The 23,691-nt window shown below is 43.4% G+C and overlaps 1 protein-coding gene across 4 annotated transcripts in view; it reads left to right on the forward strand.

Annotated features, from left to right (window-relative positions):
• The window catches only part of LOC147111934 (sister chromatid cohesion protein PDS5 homolog B-like), a 249,945-nt gene that overhangs the window by 19,157 nt on the left and 207,097 nt on the right, over nt 1-23,691 (forward strand). Inside the window, exon 1 of one of the 4 annotated variants that reach the window (XM_085999337.1) lies at nt 6,808-6,947. The exons of the other annotated variants lie outside the window; for them this stretch is intronic. The gene's annotated coding sequence lies outside the window, so the exon portion shown is untranslated. Of the gene's footprint in view, nt 1-6,807; nt 6,948-23,691 lie in introns of those variants that run through there. 4 annotated transcript variants of the gene reach the window in all.

Consider the following 23,691-nt stretch of genomic DNA (forward strand, 5'->3'; position numbering starts at 1 on the left):
CCATTCCATTTCCACCATTCCTCCTGCCCGACAATCTTCAGCCCAACGCCTGGGCCTGCTCACCAGCCGCCCCTCCCGGGGCTCCTTCCGTGACCTTCTCACCAACCGCCCCTCCTCGGGGCTCCTTCCGTGACCTTCTGCACCTGGTCTTCCCTGATGGCCACCCCTCCAGGTACTAACCAGGCCTGGCTCTGCTTAGCTTCCAAGCCTTGCCAGTGACCCTGTCCCTAGTCCCAGGAACAGGGCTGGGAAAAACGGGGGTGGGAAAAGCGCACGGACACATCGAGGGATAAATCACACACCTGAATTACAAACCCTTAATGTTACAAACCCTCCCGTTGCTAAAATATACCTCAACTATGTCAGTTAGGTAGAGTTGGGCCTTTATGCTCACCAGAGTTTTAAAACCGTCCTTAATCTTGGTACTCCTGTGACGTCCGGCATCTCCGATCTTCCTCATGGGACCGGCTCCTGAACCCGCTCTCCTGCACAATCTTGAAAGTCCTCCGAACTCCTCGAACCGTCTCCTCTCCACTCGACCTTCGAACTCCTGATGGTCTCTGGACTTGGACTTCACTGCTTCTGGTGAATCTTGTGGATCTGTCTGAATCTCTCTCCTCCTGCACAATCTTGTGGGTCCTCCCCGCTCTGTCCTTGACCTTGTGTCTGTGTGAATCTGTGATGGATCTGTCTGAATCTCACTGAATGGAAAAAAAGGTCTTGCTGTCGATTCTCCCTCCACAGTAATACTGTTTCCTTGTCCTTATCTCGGTGCCAAATCAGGGGTTTTCTTTTGTCACGGTAATGGGCAGGCTGCTTTGACACAAGCAAGTACTTTATTTTAATGTCTTGTAAATGAAACTGATGGGATCTGTCCTGTGTCCCTCTGAGTTTTGGTACAGATAATGTTTTTTTTTCCTGTGCTCAGCGATTTCAGAGATGGGTTTGCGTTTTGCTAGCAATTAGCGCACCTCCAGGTGCAAATACTTTTTGTTTACGAGTTCGTTACTGCTGTAACCATATTATCATATCAATAGCAGTAAGTTCTGGAATCTTCTAATCGGTGATGACTCAGGCTGCTGTAAGATACTGCTGGTGTGTCCTTTTGAACTGAGCCATGAGAACTGCCAACTCCATCTTGTGTTCTCACAATGTGGCCATTTCAGGGGTTTTTACCAATCTAGACTGTATTTTCTGGATTTTGCGAATCCTACACAGTATCCCACCTGTTTCTACAGAAAATGCTGGAAAAACTCAGCAGGCCAGGCAACATCCGTGAAGAGAGAAATATAGTCAACATTTCGGGTCGAAATCCTTTGTCAAGACTGAAGAAGCACAGGAAATGAAACAGATTAAAGTAATGAAGATGAACAAGGTTGAAGAGCCAAACGGAGATCCCGCCGAAGAGAAGAGCAGAACTTCAAGGTAGGTATTCCTAGAAGAGCTGTGGCAGTGAACCAAACACTAGTACGATAACAAAATACTGGTGTTTGGTTCACTGCCACAGCTCTTCTAGGAATGCCTACCTTGAAGTTCTGCTCTTCTCTTCGGCGGGATCTCCGTTTGGCTCTTCAACCTTGTTCATCTTCATTACTTTAATCTGTTTCATTTCCTGTGCTTCTTCAGTCTTGACAAAGGATTTCGACCCGAAATGTTGACTATATTTCTCTCTTCACAGATGTTGCCTGGCCTGCTGAGCTTTTCCAGCATTTTCTGTTGTTATTTCGGATTTCCAGCATCTGCAGTATTTTGCTATCGTCCCACCTGTTTCTAGTGGGTGTGATGTACACCCGTTTACAGGGCCGCCTGATAATAGCATCAGGTGGCCATTAAGCTCCAAGGCGCATCCGCGGTTCTTCCACTGCTGCTCACTTGCTTTTCAGTCATGAATGGGCGCTAGCAGTTGAAAATCACTGCCATTGTTTGAGGAGCCAAAAAGTTAATTTGGTTTTGGTGCTTTGCTGGAAAGAGTGATATTTGGATTTTACTCTTGTTAACCAGCAGTAACTTTCATTTGATCATTAAGACTGGGATAAATAGAGGATACATGGTATGAAAAGTAAGTTACTTGGACCTCCTACAGTGCTTTATTACATCAGTGTCTCATCGCCGTTATTTTTTATAGAGCACTGACTGTTGGCCAAGTCTCTCTGGCAGCCATTCTGCACCAATGACATCCCACAAACCCTAATTAAATGGATGCACAGTTCATTTTTTCACAATGGTATAGGTTGAGATGAATAGCTGGAACATTCTGCTCTTTTTGAATAATACTCTGGGATATTTAATGAGTTCAGCAGGAACCCAGTGCCTCTTTAACGACGTCACCTGTAACAGCGCAATACTCCGTCAGTATTGCATTGTAGTGTTGGACATTGGAATCCCGATGTGGGGCTTGAACCCACAACCTCTGACCCAGAGTTGAGAATATTATCACAGTAAGGTGAGAAGGATTATTAAGTTCATTCCATTGATGATCAAGACCATATAACTCAACTGAGCAAGATGTTGAGAAACATTTTCTTTGAGTGGAATAAACTGGGTATTCCATTCCTTCTGCTTTGGTGTATGCCCCAGCTTTAAACTTTTAATAGTGATTATTGCAAATAATCTGCAGCACATTTGATACTCTTGTGCTGTAGCCTGCCAACTTGAAATTTCCCCATGGTAAATTAGTATTTATTTATTTAATTTCAGCAATAATTTGAGCATGTCAGAGCTAGTACGTTTTAGCTATAACTCAGTTCACAGTATTAAAATGTGCTGTGAAAAATGTTACATGTACAGCTGGTCAGTCAGCATCCATAAAATGAAAAGACAAGTTTGAGTGTGTAGTCCTAATCAGACCAAATCGGCCAAGTGTAAACTAATGCAGCGTTGTCCACTTAAATGTTCTCCAATTGGTTAAAAATATCTAGTGCTGCAGATTTTTGACATTACTTGTTGCTACATTACTGTGCTATGAAACTCTGGTTTCCGAGAATATGAGTGAGAGAAATCATTAGTTGTGAAACACTTCTGTAAAAATTGAACATTTAGATTTGTAAGCATTTTTAAATGTAACTCAATTACTAGCTGAAGTTAATTAATTTGTGCTGAGCATATGTTTTGTTAACCTTATGATTGTTGGATATATTGATCTAGCACTATCACAGTATACGGCAACATTGCAACACAGGTTTCCATTCCCATTACCAGATAGCTGATGGTAACCTCGTTCCTATCTATTATGACTTGGAACTTTGCGTGTTTGGTACACAAATTTTGTTAGCGCATCTTGGATGAGTACAGCCGAATTAAAATTGTACACTGGTGCAGAGAAAATAATTTACATTTGAAACAAGATGTGTAGTGTTAAATTTAGGGCTTGTGTAAATAAAAAATAAATTTTATCTTTTTGAGAAGAATAATTTCACTGACTGCTGTGAGATGATAAATTGAATAGTGGTTCTTTATAAGTTTAAAAAATGCACTTTCTGTGCAGTGAATTCTCCCAAGTGATCATGAATCTCCAGCTTTGTGTCTTACCATTACCGACGGATCAGTACTCGTCCATGTTGAACAGTAGTTGAGGAAGCAAAGTTACATAATGTATTCTGGGTGCGGGACTTCAATGTCCACTACCAAGAGTGGTTTGGTTGTGCCACCACTGACGGCTGGCTGAGTCCTGAAGGACATAACTGCCAGACTGGGATTGTCAGGTAGTGAAGGAATGGGCATGAGGGATTAACTTGATCTCTTCCTTACCAACTACCTGTTGCAGATACGCCTTCTCGTAACACCATTGTGACTGCCACACAATCCTTGTGAACAGGTCTCAACTTCACCGCTAAGTACTGTGTGCTAAGTGGTTCGAAACAGGGACCGATCTAGTAGCCCAAAACGAGGCATCCATCTTGTGCTGTGGACCATCAGCAACACAGAATTTTATACCACTGCAATGCGTAAGCTTGTGGCCTGGGACATCTCTCACTCCTTCATCACCATAAAGCTGGGAGACCGACCCTGGTTTAATGGTGAATGAAGAAACATGGAGCAGCACTAGGTGTACCCGAGTAAGGCACCAACCCAGTGATGCGACATGCCTGCATTGAAATGCATACAAGTTGCAAAATGGAAATGGGCAATTTGGCTCAACCAGTCTGTGTTGGTATTTACCCTCTATGCAAGCAATTGTGCTAATCATATTTACCCATGCTATTCCCAAGCTAAGCGCACAAACTGCAGATAGAACTGAGTTATCACACAACCAAGAGATCCGAGCAAAGCTTTGTAGCTATAGGAAATGCAATTGAGAATGGTGGTGGACAATCGGGAATGAAACGACACCAATCCTCAACTATGGCTGAGCTCAGCACATGGGCTCAAGAGACAAGGTTGATGTGTTGACCAGTGACTACAGCCAAAATAGTTTGGACGATTCCACTTGATCCCTCCCAAGGTCACGATGAGCGCCAGTGTCCAGACAATTTGATTCAGTCCACATGGTATTAACTAATCTGATTGCACTGGACACAACAAAAACGAAGGGTTCTGACAACAGTACTAAATACCTGCACTCCATAAAGGGCCATGGCCACACTCGCCAAGCTCTTCCAGTGCAGCTATGACATGGACAATTTTCCACATTACTGGGTAGGTTTCAAAGTATATCTTATCCACAAAATGTAGAGTAATTGCCCAGTTAAATTTGTACTATTGAGCACCTAATCATCAGCCAAGTGATGAAAGGACCCAAGTGCCACTAACCAACACCTACTCAAAATATCCTGCTCGCTGACACTCCGTTCAGGTTCCACCAGCACCACTCGGCCTTGATCCCGAATTAGATGCAAGAGCTGAATGCCAGAAGACTGCTGAGATTAACTGCCCTCTTATCAAGGCAGCATTTGACCAAGTATGGCACCAAGGAACCTGAGCAGAACTGAGATCTTTGGCAGTCAGCCTTTTGTGGTTGCATTCTCAACTGACAAAAAGGAAGATGGTCCTGGGTTGCTGGAGGCCCCAGGGCATCGCAGCAGGAGTTTCTCACGGAGGTATCTTTGGGTTACATCATCAGCTGCTTCATTGATGACATTACATCCTTTTATAAAGTCAGGTGTGGGGCTGCTTTTGCTTATAATTCTAGTGTTAAGTTTCATTTGGAACTGCTCTGATAATGAAGCCGCCTGTGCCAGCCTACAGCAGAACCTTTAACACCTAGGCTTGGGCTGACGAGTGGCGTGAAACATTCATGCTACGCAAGTGCCAAGTAATGCTTCTCCAACAAGAGGAGGCATAGTCACCTCCTCCTGGCCTTCAATTGTTCCACCATTGGCAACTCCCCACCATCAACATTGAGGGTTGTTGTTCACCAGAAGTGTAACTGGACCAGCCATATCAACAACATGGCTACAAGGGCAGGGTGCTTTGTGACCTGTGGTTCATCTGATCTCTCGAAGCCTCTGCGACATCCACAAGGCTCCAGTCATCAGTGTGTTAGAATGCTCACCACCTGACTGGGTGCAGTCTCAACAACTCTTAAGCTTGATACCATCGAGGAAGCAGGTTGCCTGATCTATGCCACTGGAATCAATATCCATCCCCATCATCACTGGCGCACTGTGGCTGCAATATGTATGATCTACAGAATGCACTGTTTAAAAACTCATGCAACGAACTTCATCCTGAAATCTGTATCACTGATTAGGACGAAAGCAACAAAATCTTGAGCACCATCCCCTCCAGATTTCATCCCAAGTCACATACCATTGTTGATTTTAAAATGCAATAGTCCATTCATGGTTGCTGGCATATAAAATAGTAGCATTAAAAGCTTTTTGCCTAAACATGATACTGTAACTTGCCAAATTTGCCTCTGATTCACAAAATGTACCTGGAAGAAATGGTTGCACTGTGTATACTTAATTATTCAGTAGAGAAGATAGACCAGACAGTAAAGATAAGAATCGCAGGCTCTGTAGGACATGATTGAACATGTGCTTTCACCCCATGGTGCTGAGAACTCAATGATTTCAGTTGATGCAGGGGACTCGCTGGCCTCTGACTGCACTAGGGATCCAATGATGTTCGACAGCGCTGAATTCTTATCGTCCAGGAAGGATGATACTCGATACTTTCAACGAGGTAATTATTGGGCCAGTAGAGGAGAACTACCCTCGGATAGGACCCCTCGGCTTAGCGTTCTTCACACTGAAAACACTTGGTGCAGATCAGCCATATTTAATTTGGGAATCTGATGGGATGGTCTTTTGGACTGACCCAGAGTTTATAATTGTCATTTTCTAGTTTCATTTGGATTAAGACATTATCCTATTGTTTCATGTGCTGCCACACAAGTCAGAACTGGAGTGTTTCTACAATGTTAGCAAAAATTTGCATTTATATAAAGCCTTTCATGACCTCGGGACTTCCCAATTCCCAGCCAATTTTTCCACAAACAGCAGTTGGCTAAATGAGTAGCGAATATGTTTTTGTTGGTTGAGGGATAAATATTGTCTATGATGCTACCAAGGAATCTATTAATGTTTCATCTGAAATCTGACATTGCAGCACTCTACTGCATTGAAGTGTCAGCTGAGATTATGCTGAAGTCCATTGAGCGGAGCTGGAACCCATAATCTAATGACTCTGCTACCATTTGAGTCAAACTTGCATGTGTAGCTGCAAGATACATACCTCATTCAGAGCAATTTAGGCAGTCTTGATAGTTATGTTTCCTGTAGTACAAGGACCCAAGATAAACTGATGATTAACCAGCATTTAGTCAAATGAATTATTGAGTGCATCCTACACTTCTGTTTTTTCTTCCAGGAAAAAAGCCCAGGCTGCAGATCGAATACATTTCATCGGTTCCATTGCTGCCTCCTGGGTATCTATCAGTCGGGTTCCAGTTGATCCAATATATGAAGTTGCTCTGTGGAACAATCTGTAAATATTTACTGAAGGTGATTCATTATGGAATCTTAGAATGATACAGCACAGGAGGAGGCCATTCGGCCCATTGTGCCTGTGCTGGCTCTTAGTACTAGTCCCACTCCCCTGCTCTTCCCCATAGCCCTGCAAACCCCCCCCCCCCCCCCCATTAAGTATTTATCCAATTCCCTTTTGAAAGTTGTTACTGGATCTGCTTCCACTGCCCTTTCAGACAGTGCATTCCAGGTCATCATAATTGCATTAAAAAAAAAATGATTTCCTCATGTTGCCTCTGGTTCTTTGCCAATTGCCTTAAATTATACATTTAACATGTACATGGATGCACCACAATGATTTATTCCTATTTCCCAAAGTAGTAAATCTCGTTCCTTGACCAATTTTCTAGGAAGTACTACATTTTTGCAATAGAAGTTTCATAATTATCTGTAGGAAAGCACAAGCCTGTAATGGTCAATCTATTTTATTATAATGCACAATGGGACTTTGCATTCTGCAGTGTGTGAGACCTGATTATTTCGAAATGCAGTTTGTCCTACAGTAGAATATAGTGACTGTTATTCTATTCTCCCACTTCAATTCCTTTTGTCTAGATTGGATTTGAGCATAGTTTCTAGAGATGGAATACAGTGTTCTAATCAACTGAGCCACTCCACTCCAGGAGCTTTTATAGATAAGAAATGTTGGTTCATAGTTCAGGAGGTTCTTCACTATCTGTCTCCTGTGCCTTCTCTGTTGTTCTTTCCAAATGCCACCAACTTGCATTTCCATAGCACCTTTCACATGGCAAAACATCCCAAGGTGCTTCACAGGATTGATTATCAAATAAAATTTGACACCAAACCTCCATAAGGAGAGATTGGGACAGGTGACCAAAAGCTTGGTCAGAGGTAGGATTTAAAGAGCATCTTAAAGGAGGGTAGAGAGACAGAGAGGTTTAGGGAGATAATTCCACATATTAGGGCCTGGGTAGCTGAAGGCATGGTCACCAATGGTTGAATGAAGAAAATCGGGAATGAGATCTCGGATGGTTGTAGGGCTGGAGGAGGTTAGAGTTGGGGAGGGGAGAAGCTGTGGAAGGATTTGAAAACAAAGATGAGAATTTTAAAATCGAGGCATTGTTGGACTGGGAGACAATATAGGTCAGCAAGCGCAGGGGTGATGGGTGAATGGGACTTGGTGTGAGTTAGGATACAGGTTGCAGAGTTTTGGATGAGTTCAAGTTTACAGAGGGTGCAAGGTGGGAGGCTGGCTCGGAGAGCACTGGAATAGTAGAGTCTCGGTACAGAAAGCATGGATCAGGATTTCGGCAGCCGATGAGCTGAGGCTGGGTGGAGATGGGTGATAGAGATGGAAGTAGGCGGTCTTAGTGATGGAGAGGTTATGGGGTTGGAAGCTCAGCTCATGGTCAAATAGGACACTTAAGGTTGCAAACGGTCTGGTTCAGCCTCAGACAGCAGCCTTGCAGAGGGATGGAGTTGTTGGCTAGGAAAATACAAAGTAGGAAAAGTCTATTATTAGTTTTACAAGACCACAAGATTTATTTCGTAATGTAAGATTGGATACTGAGTGGAAATGTATACTCATGTTACTGTATAATTGAGTGTCCCTGCATACCAAATGTGCTTGGCAAAATTTATTCAGTAAGTGCTGCAAATCTGGTCTGTGATGTACTGTTCCCTGTACCAAGGTAATGGATTAGGTGAAATTGGTAGATGCTATTGGCTTGGGTGATCTTGGGACATGCCATATAATCGAGGTGGCGGGTTTGATTTTACAGGCTTTTCTGTCTTGCGCAGTGGAGTATCCATGTTCCTGGATTATGGATCCAGGTACAGCAGATTGGTACCCAAGTATACGTGAGGTTTGAGCAGTGTGGGCAACGCTTTGGTACTTCGAAAACCAGATCACTGAACCAGAGCAATGGGCTTTGGATGGAGAGTGCTTTGTGGCACCTTAACCAACAAACTTGGTGTTCTGTTTTTACCATGATGCACCCAAGTTTGGATTGATGTCACCAACAACCAATTATTTACTTTCCACAAGATGAGTGGAGATGCTGAATGTGACGATGTCCCGGTTGAATAAATCGCCAATGTACTCGCCCTCTTGTCATGAATTCTAAAAATGGGAGTTGGGCAGAACTGGATCTCGCTCACGCGCCCACTATTTCGAAGAAGCGCGGGGGAGTTCATCCTGGTAAACAATCTCTCAAATTTGCATTCATGTGTTATGACAACACCGTGTTGCTCAAACACATCGTCGCACGCTTAGGTCTGTTTTTGGAAATTCCTCTGAATGAAACTTTCATACTCGAAGTGAACTCGAGTTATTTTGCTCTGAGTTTCATCAGTGACATACCAGTGTGCCTTTACAGTATTGCATACAAGTAGGGTACTCTAAATTGAAACGGACACATGCTTTGAAGAGGGTTTATAGAAGACCTGGACGTGTGGCTCTGCGTTTTGAAGAGATCCTCAAAACTGAACTTGCATTAATTTAGAGAAAAGGAGTGATCAATGTGGTTTCAAAGCTAACCAGTCTCTGTTGGAGATTCAAAGAATTTCTCAAACTTTTCTTACTTTAGTTCCCACCTTCCTGGCTCAGAGTGGTAAATATTTGGAGTAGTCTTGGGAAAACGTATTTATCTATTTTGTGTATATTTTTTTAAAAAGTAGCGTACATTTTTTTTTAGAACATGGAAAGTATTTGGCAGCCTCGAGTAATGTACTGTGAATTGGAGCCTAATCCTGCAAAGTTGCTAAATTTTTGTCCAGTCATTTTGGTCATGGTAAGTGGATGTTCCATTTCTTTAAGACTCTGGCCTTTCTAGTACTCTGAAGGCTGCTTTCACAGTTATATTGGCAGGTTTTTGCTTCTTTCATTAGAATACCTGCAAATGATAGATCTGCAGGGTAGAAAACCGTGTAAACCATTGTGGAAAATCAGAAACCAGCTATGCTGACCAGTAGAGATTTTGACCTGACGCCTAAAATGAAATGTCTTCAATTTTACATAATGTGGAGATTATTCCATGCTAATTGGAAGATGTTTTGTCTGGGTGTTTCTGGCAGCTTTACCTAGCCATGACCTTCACATAAGACTGTTACGTAGAGGATCATCCAAAGTTCATGGATTGACTTTAGAAAACCAGAATGCTGTAAAAGCTTTTAAGTTTTGTATCTGGAGCAGTGGTGACCCAACCCAAGACATGATCATGTTTTTTTTTTTTTAAATGACTCATACTCCCAGCGGTGTCGATCTACTGTGCTGCCCAAATGTCCAGTGCAGATAATACATTAAATATTGAACAAAAACAGAAAATACTGAAAACACTCAGCAGGTCAGGCAGTATCTGTGAAGAGAGAAAGAGTTAACGGCCCAGAAATTCGGGTCGGGGACTTCCCGCGGGTGCAAGCCCCCGACCTGCACTTGCCTTGCGCACTGACAGTTGAGCTGTAGGGCCCCGTGGAATTCCGCTCCGGGGCCTGGCCCAGCTGCCGGCGCGCAGTGCTTGCGTGTCCCAGGGGCGCAGTTAGTGCGATGCATCCCCTGGGATTACGTGGGCCATGGGCAGCCAATCGGCGCAGGGAAAAGCCCATTCATAAGTAGTGACAGGAAGACCTGTCAAAACTTACAAATACTACAGCCCCAAAATAGTAGTAAACCTTCAAATAAATTTTAAAAAATCACACTTTTTAAATAAACTATAAATTACATTAAATAACTGTATTAAACAATAATTTAAATTTTTGAAAATTTTTTTATATATTCAAACGGGGCTAAAAATAAACATACCTTGCTTTAAAGTATTTAAAAATAATAAACCTGTGGAAAAAATGTTTTAATTTTAATGAATTGGCCACTTACCTTTTAAAATGCAAGCCCTATGCCTGGTTTTTACATTTCTAAAATGTAAAGACTTAGCCTCACGGAAAAACCTGTTTTTAAAAAAAAACAAAAAAACAAAAAACGTAAGTTCAAAGCGCTCGCGCAGACTCCCACGCGCACGCGTTTGACCTCTGAACCCCTTGTTCAGAGGAACGGAAGTGCCGGTTTCCCACGCAGTGCATGCAAGAAACCAGCACTTCCATCGGGCCCATGCATGAGTACCCCGTGCGTACTCGCCCGTGGAGACCCGAATTTTTGGGCCAACGTTTCAGGTCAATGACCTTTTGTCAGAACTGGAAAAAGCAGGAAATGGAACAGGTTTTTAAGCAAGTGCAGGGGCTGGGAAAGGGGGGGAGGGGGATGAAAGAACAAAAGGGAAGGTCTGTGATGGGATAGACGGCAGGAGAGGTTAAGAGACATTGAGAGATATTCAAGGCAAAAGGAGATGGTAATGGGACAAGTTAAGAAACAAAGTTGACCGCTCTCCGCGACACCCTTGTCCACTCCTCTATCATCCCCAGCACCCCTTCCCCATCGCCCGGCACCTTCCCGTGCAAGCGCAGGAGATGCAACACATGCCCACCTTCCCCCTTCCCACTGTCCAGGGCCCCAAACACCCTGTCCAGGTGAAACAGCGATTTACTTGTACTTCTTGCAATCTAGTATACTGTATTCGCTGCTCACGATGTGGTCTGTTCTACATTGGGGAGACCAAATGCAGATTGGGTGACCGCTTTGCGGAACACCTCCGTTCAGTCCGTAAGGGGGACCCAGAGCTTCTGGTCGCCTGTCATTTCAATTCACCGCTTCACTCCCACTCGGACCTCCCCATCCTCGGCCTCTTGCATTGTTCCACTGAAGCTCGGCGTAGGCTCGAGGAACAGCATCTCCTCTTTTGGATTAGGCACTTTACAGCCTTTTGGACTCAACATAGAGTTCAATAATTTCAGATCATAACCTCGGCCCCTATCAGAAATATTTTTTATCCACACCCTTTGTTTATGTCTTCTCTCCCACATGGCAGCTGTCTTTCATTCTGCCAGCACAATTTACACTTCATCTAGAGCCATCCTTTGTTTCTTAACCTGTCCCATTACCATTTCCTTTTGCCTTGAATATCTCTCAATGTCTCTTAACCTCTCCTGCCTTCTATCCTATCACAGACCTTCCCTTTCGTTCTTTCATCCCCCTCCCCCCGCCCCCCCCCCTTTCCCAGCCCCTACACTTGCTTTAAAATCTGTTCCATTTCCTGCTTTTTTTCAGTTCTGATGAAAGGTCATCGACCTGAAACGTTAGCTCTGTTTCTCTCTTCACAGATGCTGCCTGACCTGCTGAGTATCTCCAGCATTTTCTGTGTTTATTTATGACCTCCGCACTTATTTGTTGAACGAAAGAAAATTCATTTTCCTTGGAGTCCATTACAAATACTAAATAAGGTTCCTTCATTAACAGACTCTTAATGCCATCTTCAATGTTTATTTGCAAGTGCAGCACCAAGTCATTAAAAGCCGGCACTGCTATAAGACAGACTACATTAACTAAATCAGTTGCATGGTTGTTAAAATACAGATGTGTTTGCACCACACCGTAAAGCTACAGTACCTCACAATTGCTTGTTGGTGGGGGGGCAAGTAAAAAAATATAAACCCAACATGCATGCATATGACCACACATTTCAATGCTGGCCTAACAAACTGCAATTTTACAAGTGGTGCCTTTTTGTTTACACCGAGCCAGTGCTGTGATCATGGTAATGCCAGCTTTGGGCCACTTGGTTCTCAGCTTCATAATGAATGAACGCAAGAGTTGCAGAGCTGACACTAATTTACAACTTCAGTAAATTGAGAAGAGCTGTGTGCAAAAATACTAAAAGAAAGACTTGCATTTATATAGTGCCTTTCACGACCTCCGGATGTCCCAAAGCGCTTCACAGCCACTGAAGTACTTTTTGAAGGGTAGTCACTGTTGTAATGTAGGAAATAGCTCACATACAAATTTGTGTTAGAATTATGTTTAGTTGTTAACAAAAAAAATTGAACTTTCTGCTCTATTGAGGTGTTGCTTAACTGGGAGCCAATGTGCTCGCTGACCTACATTGGCTCCCGGTTAAGCATCGCCTCGATTTCAAAATTCTCATCCTTGTTTTCAAATCCCTCCATGGCCTCGCCCCTCCCTATCTCTGTAATCTCCTTAAGCTCCACAGCCCCTCCGAGATATCTTCGTTCCTCTAATTCTGGCCTCTTCAGCATTCCTGATTATAATGGCTCAACCATTTGTGGTCGTGCCTTCTGTTGCCTAGGCCCTAAGCTCTGGAATTCCTTGCCCAAACCTCTCCTCCTCTCTACCTCTTTCTTCCTTTTAAGACGCTGCTTTAAACCGAACACTTTGACCAAGCTTTTGGTCACCTGCCCTAATTTCTCCTTATGTGTCAAATTTTTTGTCTTTTAATATTCCTGTGAAGCACTGTGGGAATTTTCACTACGTTGAAGGTGCTATAAAAAAAGTTGTTTTTTTTGTTAATGATGTAGCAGGGTTGCACAATGATGTAATTTACATTCACCGTCATTACTCTAAAATTGACGGTAGCTTCTGCAGTCTGCACATGTGCAGTTAAACACTGAAATCTTGAAGTTGCTGGCGGTGATGCCCCGCTCCTCCACTGGGTGCGCTGTTACAGTCCTTGCAGATGCAATCAACACAGGATCAGTGAATTGACGTGAACTTGAGCTTTTTACACACTATTCTCGCTGTAAAAACCCTTCAAAAAGTTAAGTCTTGTTTAATGAGGTGTAACTGAATTTTTAAAAAAGTTGTGTACTAATTCATAATGACTGCTGAACAACCTCTGGCCCTAAAAACTAATTTTGTATGTGGAGTTTAATTTCCTACAATACATGATAATTCCATGGTTTTTAAAATCTGATATTTCAGTTTCTATCTTAATCCCATGTGTAAGTCCCAATCGTTATTTCTCTTTCTGTAAAAAGTATTAAATGAATGATAAAACCTGCTTTTTGCTTCCTGGTTTGCAGTCTGAGAATCCTTCAATATGATTTGCTGCTCAGCGTGCTTGATGACATCACTCTATGCTGGAGTTCTCATACAGATGACTGCAGAATGAAATTAACGTCAAAGGTGAAATCCATGCCACAGAGGTCGCTAGATCTTTGTGAGCAGCTTTCTTTGCGGTCATTGGCGAGCGGCGTCACTTTGCTGACCGCAAAATCTGGACCATTATCATTCTTGGGATATGGGCATCGCTAGCAAGGCCAGCATTTATTGCCCATCCCAAAGCATTGAATTCTTTCAATTAATTTCTAGAGGAGTACAGTACTGTTTTCCTCTATCACAATTGCATGAATACTTTGCCTCTGCTTCTCTGGAATGATAAATTATAAAACAATTTCATTTTTAATCAGTTTAAAAAAAGTATTAATTTTTGCATTACTTGGAAAATTGGTGAAAGTGGGTTAGACTTGTAGCCAATGTAGTTTGTGAATGACCAGTCTGTCATTCATAAGCACCTCCAGAAATTAACTCTGAAAAATCATTTAATAAAATGAGGCCCAAAGCGCACTCTTTGGCTAAAATGTCTCATTTGCTCACACATGGCCTCTTAATAAATACTCCATATAAACTGTTAACTGAATATTACACCGCTTCAAGTATTTTCCTGCCAACAAATATTTAGAATTCCACTCGCCTGAAGTAAACCATCATTAAATGTAAACAATAGGATAGTGTCTTACTGCTTGCCTGCCGAACCTGCCTAACCTAGCTATCCCGCAGCTTGACTTGCTTTCTCTAGACAAAAATGAAGTTAATGGCTTTTATTTACAAGTCTAGTTGAGAACTTGCTTGATTTCATTATTTCAGTTAGTATTTCAAAACACAGAAACCAAAGTGCAAAGAGACACAGTTTCTGTTTTCCACTGAGGAAAAATAAAAAGCTGCAGTTGGTGTGTCATATTTGCAGTCCTTGTTTGTCTCATTTGACCACACATGGCCTTTTATAAATAAACACTGCATATAAACTGTTAACTGAATTATGCTTTTGAAATCTAACCTGTAGCTTTTCTTCAAACATTTTTGAAAACCATGTTTATTACAAAGAGAAATATAGAGATGCTCGAGAAGCTGCAGAAAAGATTTGGAACGAGGGGGGTCCTAACTATTGGGAAAGACTGAACAGGCTGGGGCTCTTGGGAAAGAGAAGACTGAGGGGCGACCTGAAAGAGTTCTTTAAGATTATGCAAGGGTTTGATATGGTAGACGTAGATGTTTCCACTTGCGGAGACCAGAACTCGGAGCCATAAATGTAAGATAATGACTAAATCCAATAGGGAATTGACGAGAAAGTTCTTTACCCAGAGAGTGTTGGAATGTGGAACTTGCTACCACAGGGAGTAGCAGCTACAGGTGCTGTTAATCACCGATGTCTGATTTGTTGAGGTAAAATTGAGTAGTTCAAAATAGAAAAAGGAACAGTATTTTAAATGTTAACATTTCCTGAAATAAATGAGAATTCAATTTCCAGTTTGTTCATGGACTTTCATCAAATCTTCACCGGATGAGGGGAAATCTCCTCAAATCTTCAAAGAAAGCAATTAACGCATTCTGGGAAATTCTGCAAACTGGTGCTTGGAATGCATTAACGTGCTTGGTAATTCCCTTCAATTGTACTGGGGGAAATACCCATTGGAAGCTTTGGCCTTGGAAGTAAAAACTTGAATGATGGTATTAAATTCAATCGAATTACTAAGAAATATGTAACTTATGCAGTTTAGTTGATTTAAAACCTTTTTGACTTCCAAAAAAAGTGCCTAGAAATGTTTCCCACAACCAGTTCTTGTGATTGAATTGGTTCACCTTTCCCCCCTGTTTTCATAGAAACATAGACGGTAGGAGCAGGAGTAGGCCATTCGGCCCCTCGAGCCTGCTCTGCCATTCAATGAGATCATGGCTGATCATCCAAATTCAGTACCCCATCCCTGCCTTCTCCCCATATCCCTTGATCCCTTTAGCCTCAAGAAATATATCTAACTCCTTCTTGAATATATTTAATGAACTGGCCTCCACCGCCCTCTGTGGCAGAGAATTCCACAGGTTCACCACTCTCTGGGTGAAGAAATTCCTCCTCATTTCAGTCCTAAATGGCTTACCCCTTATCCTTAGACTATGACCCCTGGTTCTGGACTCCCCGACCATCCGAAACATCCTTCCTGCATCTAGTCTGTCCAGACCTGACAGAATTTTATAGGTTTCGATGAGATCCCCTCAATCTTCTAAACTCCAGTGAGTATAAGCCCAATCGACACAATCTCTCCTCATACGTCATTCCTGCCATCCCAGGTATATCAGCCTGGTGAATCTTCGCTGCACTCCCTCCATGGCAAGAACGCCCTTCCTCAGGTAAGGTGACCAAAACTGCACGCAGTACTCGAGGTGCGGTCTCACCAAGGCCCTGTACAACTGTAGCAGGACATCCTTGTTCCTGTACTCGAACCCTCTTGCTACGAAGGCCAACATACCATTTGCCTTCTTAACCGCCTGATGCACCTGCATGCTTACCTTCAGCGACTGGTGCACAATAACACCCAGGTCTCTTTGCACTTCCCCTTCTCCCAATCTATTGCCATTCAAATAATAATCTGCCTTCCTGTTTTTGCCACCAAAGTGGATAACCTCACATTTATCCACATTATAGTGCATTTGCCATGTTTCTGCCCAATCGCCCAACCTGTCCAAATCGTACTGGAGTTTCACGACATCCTCCTCACAGCTTACCCTCCCACCCAGCTTTGTGTCATCTGCAAATTTGGAGCTATTACATCCAATTCCCTCGTCCAGATCATTAATATATATTGTGAACAGCTGGGGTCCTAGGACCGATCCTTGCGGTACCCCACCAGTCACTGTCTGCCACTCGGAAAAGACCCGTTTATTCCAACTCTTTGCTTTCTGCCCGCCAACCAGTTCTCTATCCAAGTCAATACCTTGCCCCCAATCCCATGTGCCTTAATTTTGCATGCTAATCTCTTACGCGGGACCTTATCGAAAGCCTTCTGAAAGTCCAAATACACCACATCCACTGGTTCTCCTTTATCTATTTTACCAGTTACATCCTCAAAATTCCAGTAGATTAGACAAGCATGATTTACCTTTTGTAAATCCATGTTGACTTTGTCCGATCCTGTCACTGCTTTCCAAGTGCTCTGCTATTACATCTTTTATAATAGACTCCAGCATTTTCCCCACTACCGATGTCAGGCTTACCGGTCTATAATTCCCCGCTTTTTCTCTGCCACCTTTTTTGAATAGTGGGGTAACATTAGCTACCCTCCAATCCATGGGTACTGTTCCAGAGTCTATCGAGTTCTGGAAGATGACCAGCAATGCATCTACTATCTCTAGGGCCACTTCCTTAAGTACCCTGGGATGTAGACCATCAGGCCCTGGGGATTTATCGGCCTTCAGTCCCATCAATTTTCCTAACACCATTTCCCTACAAATGCTGATTTCTTTCAGTTCCTCCCTTTCATCAGACCCTATGTTCCCCGGCATCGTTGGGAGGTTATTTGTGTCCTCCTTTTGTGAAGACAGAACCAAAGTATGTATTTAGTTGGTCTGCCATTTCCTTGTTTCCCATTATAAATTCCCATGAATCTGACTGCAAGGGACCTACGCTTGACTTCACCAATCTTTTTCTCTTCACATATCTATAAAAGCTTTTACAGTCAGTTTTTATGTTCCCTGCAAGCTTACTCTCATTCTATTTTCCCCTTAATTAATCCTTTTGTCCTCCTTTGTTGAATCCTAAACTGCTCCCAATCCTCAGGATTATTGCTTTTTCTGGCCAGTTTATATGTTCTCTCCTTGGATCTTATGCTATCCCTAATTTCCCTTGTTAGCCACGGTTGAGTCACCTTTTGTTTTATTTTTATGCCAAACTGGGATGAACAAATTCTGTAGCTCATCCATTCGGTCTTTGAATGTTTGCCATTGCCTATCCACCGTCAACCCTTTGAGTGCCATTCCCCAATCAATCCTACCCAACTCGCTCCTCAGACCATCGTAGTTTCCTTTATTTAGATTGAGGACCCTAGTCTCCGAGTCAACTACTTCATTCTCCATCTTAATGAAGAATTCGATCATATTATCGCTCCGACCCAAGGGGCCTCGTACAACAAGATTGCTAATTGATCCTTTCTCATTACATAATACCCAGTCTAAGATGGCCTGATCTCTGGTTGGTTCCTCGACATATTGGTCCAGGAAACCATCCCGTAAACACTCCAGGAATTCCTCCTCCACAGCATTGTTACTAATTTGGTTAGCTAGCCCAATCTATATGTAGATTAAAGTCACCCATAATGACTGCTGTGCCCTTATTGCACGCTTCTTTCATGTCCCTTTTTTAATGCCATCCCCAACCTCCGCCTTACTGTTGGGAGGTCCATATACCACTCCCACTAATGTTTTTTTCCCTTAGTATTTCTCAATTCTACCCATACAGATTCCACGTTATCAGAGCTAATATCCTTCATTACAATTGTATTAATCCCTTCTTTAACCAGTAATGCTACCCCACCTCCCTTTCCTTTTTGCCTATCTTTCCTGAATATCGAATACTCCTGGATGTTGAGTTCCCAGTCTTGGCCATCCTTGAGCCATGTTTCCGTAATCCCAACCAAATCATATTCGTTTACCTCTATTTGCACAGCCAATTCTTCCACCTTATTACAAATGCTCCTCGCATTAAGACACAAAAAGCCTTGAGGCTTGTTTTTTTAACGCTCTTAGACCTATTAGAATTATTATTTACTGTGGCCACGTTTGATTTAAACCGTTGTTTTCTCTGACTGCCACTTTTGTTTTTCTCCTTCCTATCTTTTGCTTTTATCCCTGTTTTCCTTTCCTCTGTCTCCCTGCTCAGGTTCCCAACCCCCTGCCATTTTAGTTTAAACCCCCCCTGAACAGTGCTAGCAAACCTCCCCGCAAGGATATTTGTCCCGCTCTGGTTCAGGTGCAACCCGTCCGACTTGTACAAGTCCCACCTTCCCCAGAAGCAGGCCCAGTGACCCAGGAAACTAAAGCCCTCCCTCCTGCACCAACTCTTTAGCTATGCATACATCTGCTCTATCCTCCTATTCCTATACTCACCAGCACGTGGCACCGGGAGTAATCCAGAGATTACAACCTTTGAGGTCCTACTCTTTAATCTGCTACCTAGCTCCCTAAATTCTTGCTGCAGGACCTCTTCCTACCTATGTTGTTGGTCCCAATGTGAACCACGACCTCTGCCTGTTCACCCTCCCCCTTCAGAATGCCCTGCAGCCGTTCAGTGACATCCTTGATCCTGGCACCAGGGAGGCAACAAGCCATCCTGGAGTCGTGTCTATGGCCACAGAAACGCCTATCTGTTCCCCTTACGATAGATTCCCCTACCACTATTGCTCTCTCCCTCTTTTTCCTCCCTTCCTGAGCAGCAGAAGCACCCCTGGTGCCAGGAAGTTGGCTGCTGCTGCCTTCCCCTGGTGAGTCATCCCCCTCCACAGTATCCAAATTGGTATACCTGTTTGAAAGGGGGATGGCCACAGGGGTCCCCTGCACTACCTGCCTGCTTCTATTGTTCCGTCTGGTGGTCACCCATTTCCCTTCTGCCTGTGCAGCACTACCCTGCGGCGTGACCAACTCATCAAACGTTTAATCCACGACACTCTGCATCGTGAATGCTCCACAACCCATCCATCCGCAGCTCCAGCGCCTCCATACGGCCCATTAGTAGCTGCAGCTGGATGCATTTCTGGCACACGTGGTCGTTGGGGACACTGGCAGCGTCCCTGAATTCCCACATAGAGCAAGAGGAGCATAACACAGGGCTGCGCTCTCTTGGCATGACTTACCCCTTTAATTTAAATTAATTCAATACCACCAGTTAAAGATATACTCTAGGGTGCTTATTTACCAACTGTCCCCACTACACCACAGAGACCCAAGAAAATATAAACCGCAGAATTTAAGCTTGTAATGAAAAGGAGAAAGAAATACTCGCCAACCAATCACTTACCTGCTTCCTGGTGACGTCACACTTGGATTACTTTTACTTTTTACCCCTCTGCCCTGCTGTTGAATTGGTTGGGCCTCGTCTCGCTGAATCAGCCGCCGCTTTTAAACTGCTGCCGGTTAGTGCTCCCTCACAGGTCCGATGCTGTGGTCGGGCCTCATTGTTTGGTTTTTGGAGTTGCTTGATGAAAGACTAATTATAGATAGTTTCAGACTCAATATTTGCTTGTGGTAAAGCATTCACAAGGGTACGGAAGCACAGTGGTTGTGTTACTGGACTAACAATCTGGAGACGAGTTCCAATCCCAGCATGGCAGGTAGGGAACTTAGATTTTTATTTAAATTAACTGAATTTAATTTAAATAAAAATCTAATATTTGGGCACTTTTTCTGAATGGTGACCATGAAACTACTGGATTGTAGTTCTGGTTCACTGTCCTTCAGGGAAGGAAATCTGCCGTCTTTACCTGGTCTGGCCTATATGTGACTCTAGACCCACAGCAATATGATTGGCTTGCTGTGCCATTTCAGAGAGGCAGTTAAGAGTCAATCAGTTATATTCAAGAAGGCGGCTCTCCACCACCACCATCTCGAAGGCAATTCGGGATGGCCGGAGATGTCCACATCCCTTGAATAAATAAAGAAAAAATTCTGTTTTAATAACCTGTGCAGAGGAAAAAAAATCTACCTCTTCATAATTTTTGTATAACCTCCGAGCCCATGCCATGTACTACCAAATTGCCAACCAGTGGTGGTAATATTTTATTATCTACGCTCTCTGAACCTTTCATGATTTGGAAAAGTCTCGTTCCACTGAAAAAAGCTCATACTTCTTGGTAACTGTAACGTCTCATTCCTGGTGTCACTCGTGAATCTTGGTTGCATCTTTTCTATAGCCTTAACAGCCTTCCGATAATCTGTTTAAAACTGCATGCAATGGTCTAACCAATGTATTCAAATTCAGCACCACTTCCTTGCTTTTGTATTTAGTGCTTCTGTATATAAAACCCAGCATCTCCGGTTTTTTAATGGTATTTTCTACTGACATTTCCACCTATCTACCTGCACCCTCCAATCCCTCTTCCTCTACTCCGTATAGTTCCTTTCACGGTTTCTTCCCAAATATGTACTACTTCACATTTCTTGGCATTGAAGTATGTCTTCCACCTATCTAGTGATCTGTCTCACTGTCCTGCAATATCTTTCATTCTTCCTCACCGTTTACTATGCTTCCTAATTTGGTGGTATCAATAAACTTCCATCTTATTCCTCATGTACCTGAATGGGAAAACAAGGCGCCAGCATACATAGAAAGATAGAAGCAGGAGCAGGCCATTTGGCCCCTCGAGCCTGCTCCGCCATTCAATGCGATCATGGCTGATCATCCAAATTCAGTACCCGGTCCCTGCTTTCTCCCCATACTCCTTGATTCCTTTCGCCTTAAGAAATATATCTAACTCCTTCTTGAATATATTTAATGAACTGGCCTCCACCGCCTTCTGTGGTAGAGTGTTCCACAGGTTCACCACTCTCTGGGTGAAGAAATTCCTCCTAATTTCTGTCCGAAATGGCCTACCCTTTATCCTTAGACTGTGTCCCCTGGTTCTGGACTCCCTGACCATCGGGAACATCCTTCCTGCATCTAGTCTGTCCAGTCCTGTCAGAATTTTATAAGTTTCAATGAGATCACCTGTCATTCTTCTGAACTCCAGTGAGTACAAGCCCAATCGACCCAATCTCTCCTCATAGGTCATTCCTGCCATCCTAGGTATATCAGCCTGGTGAATCTTCGCTGCACTCCCTCCATGGCAAGAACATCCTTCCTCAGGTAAGGTGACCAAAACTGCACACAATACTCAAGATGTGGTCTCACCAAGGCCCTGTACAACTGTAGCAAGACATCCTTGTTCCTGTACTGGAACCCTCTTGCTATGAAGGCCAGCATACCATTTGCCTTTTTAACCACCTGTTGCACCTGCATGCTTACCTTAAGCGACTGGTGCACAAGGACACCCAGGTCTCGTTGCACTTCCCCTTCTCCCAATCTATTGCCATTTAGATAATCTGCCTTCCTGTTTTTGCCACCAAAGTGGACAACCTCACATTTATCCACGTTATGTTGCATCTGCCATGTTTCTGCCCAATCACTCAACATGTCCAAATCATCCTGGAGTTTCTGGGTATCCTCACAGCACACACGCCCACCCAGCTTTGTGTCGTCTGCAAATTTGGAGATATTACATCTAGTTCCCTTGTCTAGATCATTAATATATATTGTGAATAGCTGGGGTCCAAGGACCGATCCCTGCGGTACCCCACTACTCACTGCTTGCCACTCGGAAAAGGACCCGTTTATTCCAACTCTTAGACAACTGGTTGGCAGACAGAAAGCAATCAAAGTCAACACCTTGCCCCCAATCCCATGTGCCTTAACTTTACACGCTAATCTCTTGTACGGGACCTTATCGAAGGCCTTCTGAAAGTCCAGATACACCACATCCACTGGTTCTCCCTTATCTATTTTACCAGTTGCATCCTCAAAAAATTCCAGTAGGTTAGTCAAGCACGATTTACCTTTTGTGAATCCATGTTGACTTTGTCCGATCCTGTCACTGTTTTCCAAGTGCTCTGCCATTACATCTTTTATAATAATAGACTCTAGCATTTTCCCCACTACCGATGTCGGGCTTACTGGTCTGCAATTCCCCATTTTCTCTCTACCGCCTTTTTTGAATAGTGGGATAACATTAGCTACCCTCCAATCCATGGGTACTGTTCCAGATTCCATCAAATGTTGGAAGATGATCAGCAATGCATCTACTATTTCTAGGGCCACTTCCTTAAGTACCCTAGGATGTAGATTATCAGGCCCTGGCGATTTATTGGCCTTCAATCCCGTCAATTTCCCTAACACCATTTCCCGACAAATACTGATGTCATTGAGTTCCTCCTTTTCATCAGACCTGACATCTCTGGGAGGTTATTTGTGTCCCCCTTTGTGAAGACAGAACCAAAAGATGTATTTAGTTGGTCTGCCATTTCTTTGTTCCCCACGGTGGTATAGTGGTTAGCACTGTTGCCTCACAGCGCAGGGACCCGGGTTGGAATCCGGCCTCGGGCGACTGTCTGTGTGGAGTTTGCACATTCTCCCCGTGTTTGCGTGGGTTTCCTCCGGGTGCTCCGGTTTCCTCCCACAGTCCAAAGATGTGCGGGTTAGGTTGATTGGCTATGATAAATTGACCCTTAGTGTTAGGGGGATTAAATACGTGGGGTCACGGGAATCGGGTGGGATATGTGTTGGTGTAGGGGTTACGGCGATCGGGTGGGATATGTGTCGGTGCAGGCTCGATGGGCCGAAATGGCCTCTATCTGCACTGTGGGGTTTCTGTGTGATTATAAATTCCCCTGATTCTGACTGCAAGGGACCTACGCTTGACTTCACCAATCTTTTTCCCTTCACACATCTATAGAAGCTTTTACAGTCAGTTTTTATGTTCCTTGCAAGCTTACTCTCATGATAGCAAAATACTGCAGATGCTGGAAATCCGAAATAACAACAGAAAATGCTGGAAAAACTGAGCAGGCCAGGCAACATCCGTGGAGAAAAATTAAAAGTCGTGTTTCGGGTTGAAACTCTTTTTCAAAACTGGAAAGGAAATAAAATAGATCGAAGGCAGGGCTGCGATAGAACAAAAGAGAAGTAAAGAGACGTTAAGAGGTATTCAAAACCAGACGAGATGGTAATAGGACAGAGGAGACAAAGACGGCTCAGATTAGATGTGAAGTGTACTGGCAGGATAA

Source organism: Somniosus microcephalus, chromosome 10, assembly GCF_052327205.1.
Source record: "Somniosus microcephalus isolate GS21.2 chromosome 10, FLI_Smic_1.0, whole genome shotgun sequence".
In the NCBI taxonomy this organism is placed as follows: Eukaryota; Metazoa; Chordata; class Chondrichthyes; order Squaliformes; family Somniosidae; genus Somniosus; species Somniosus microcephalus.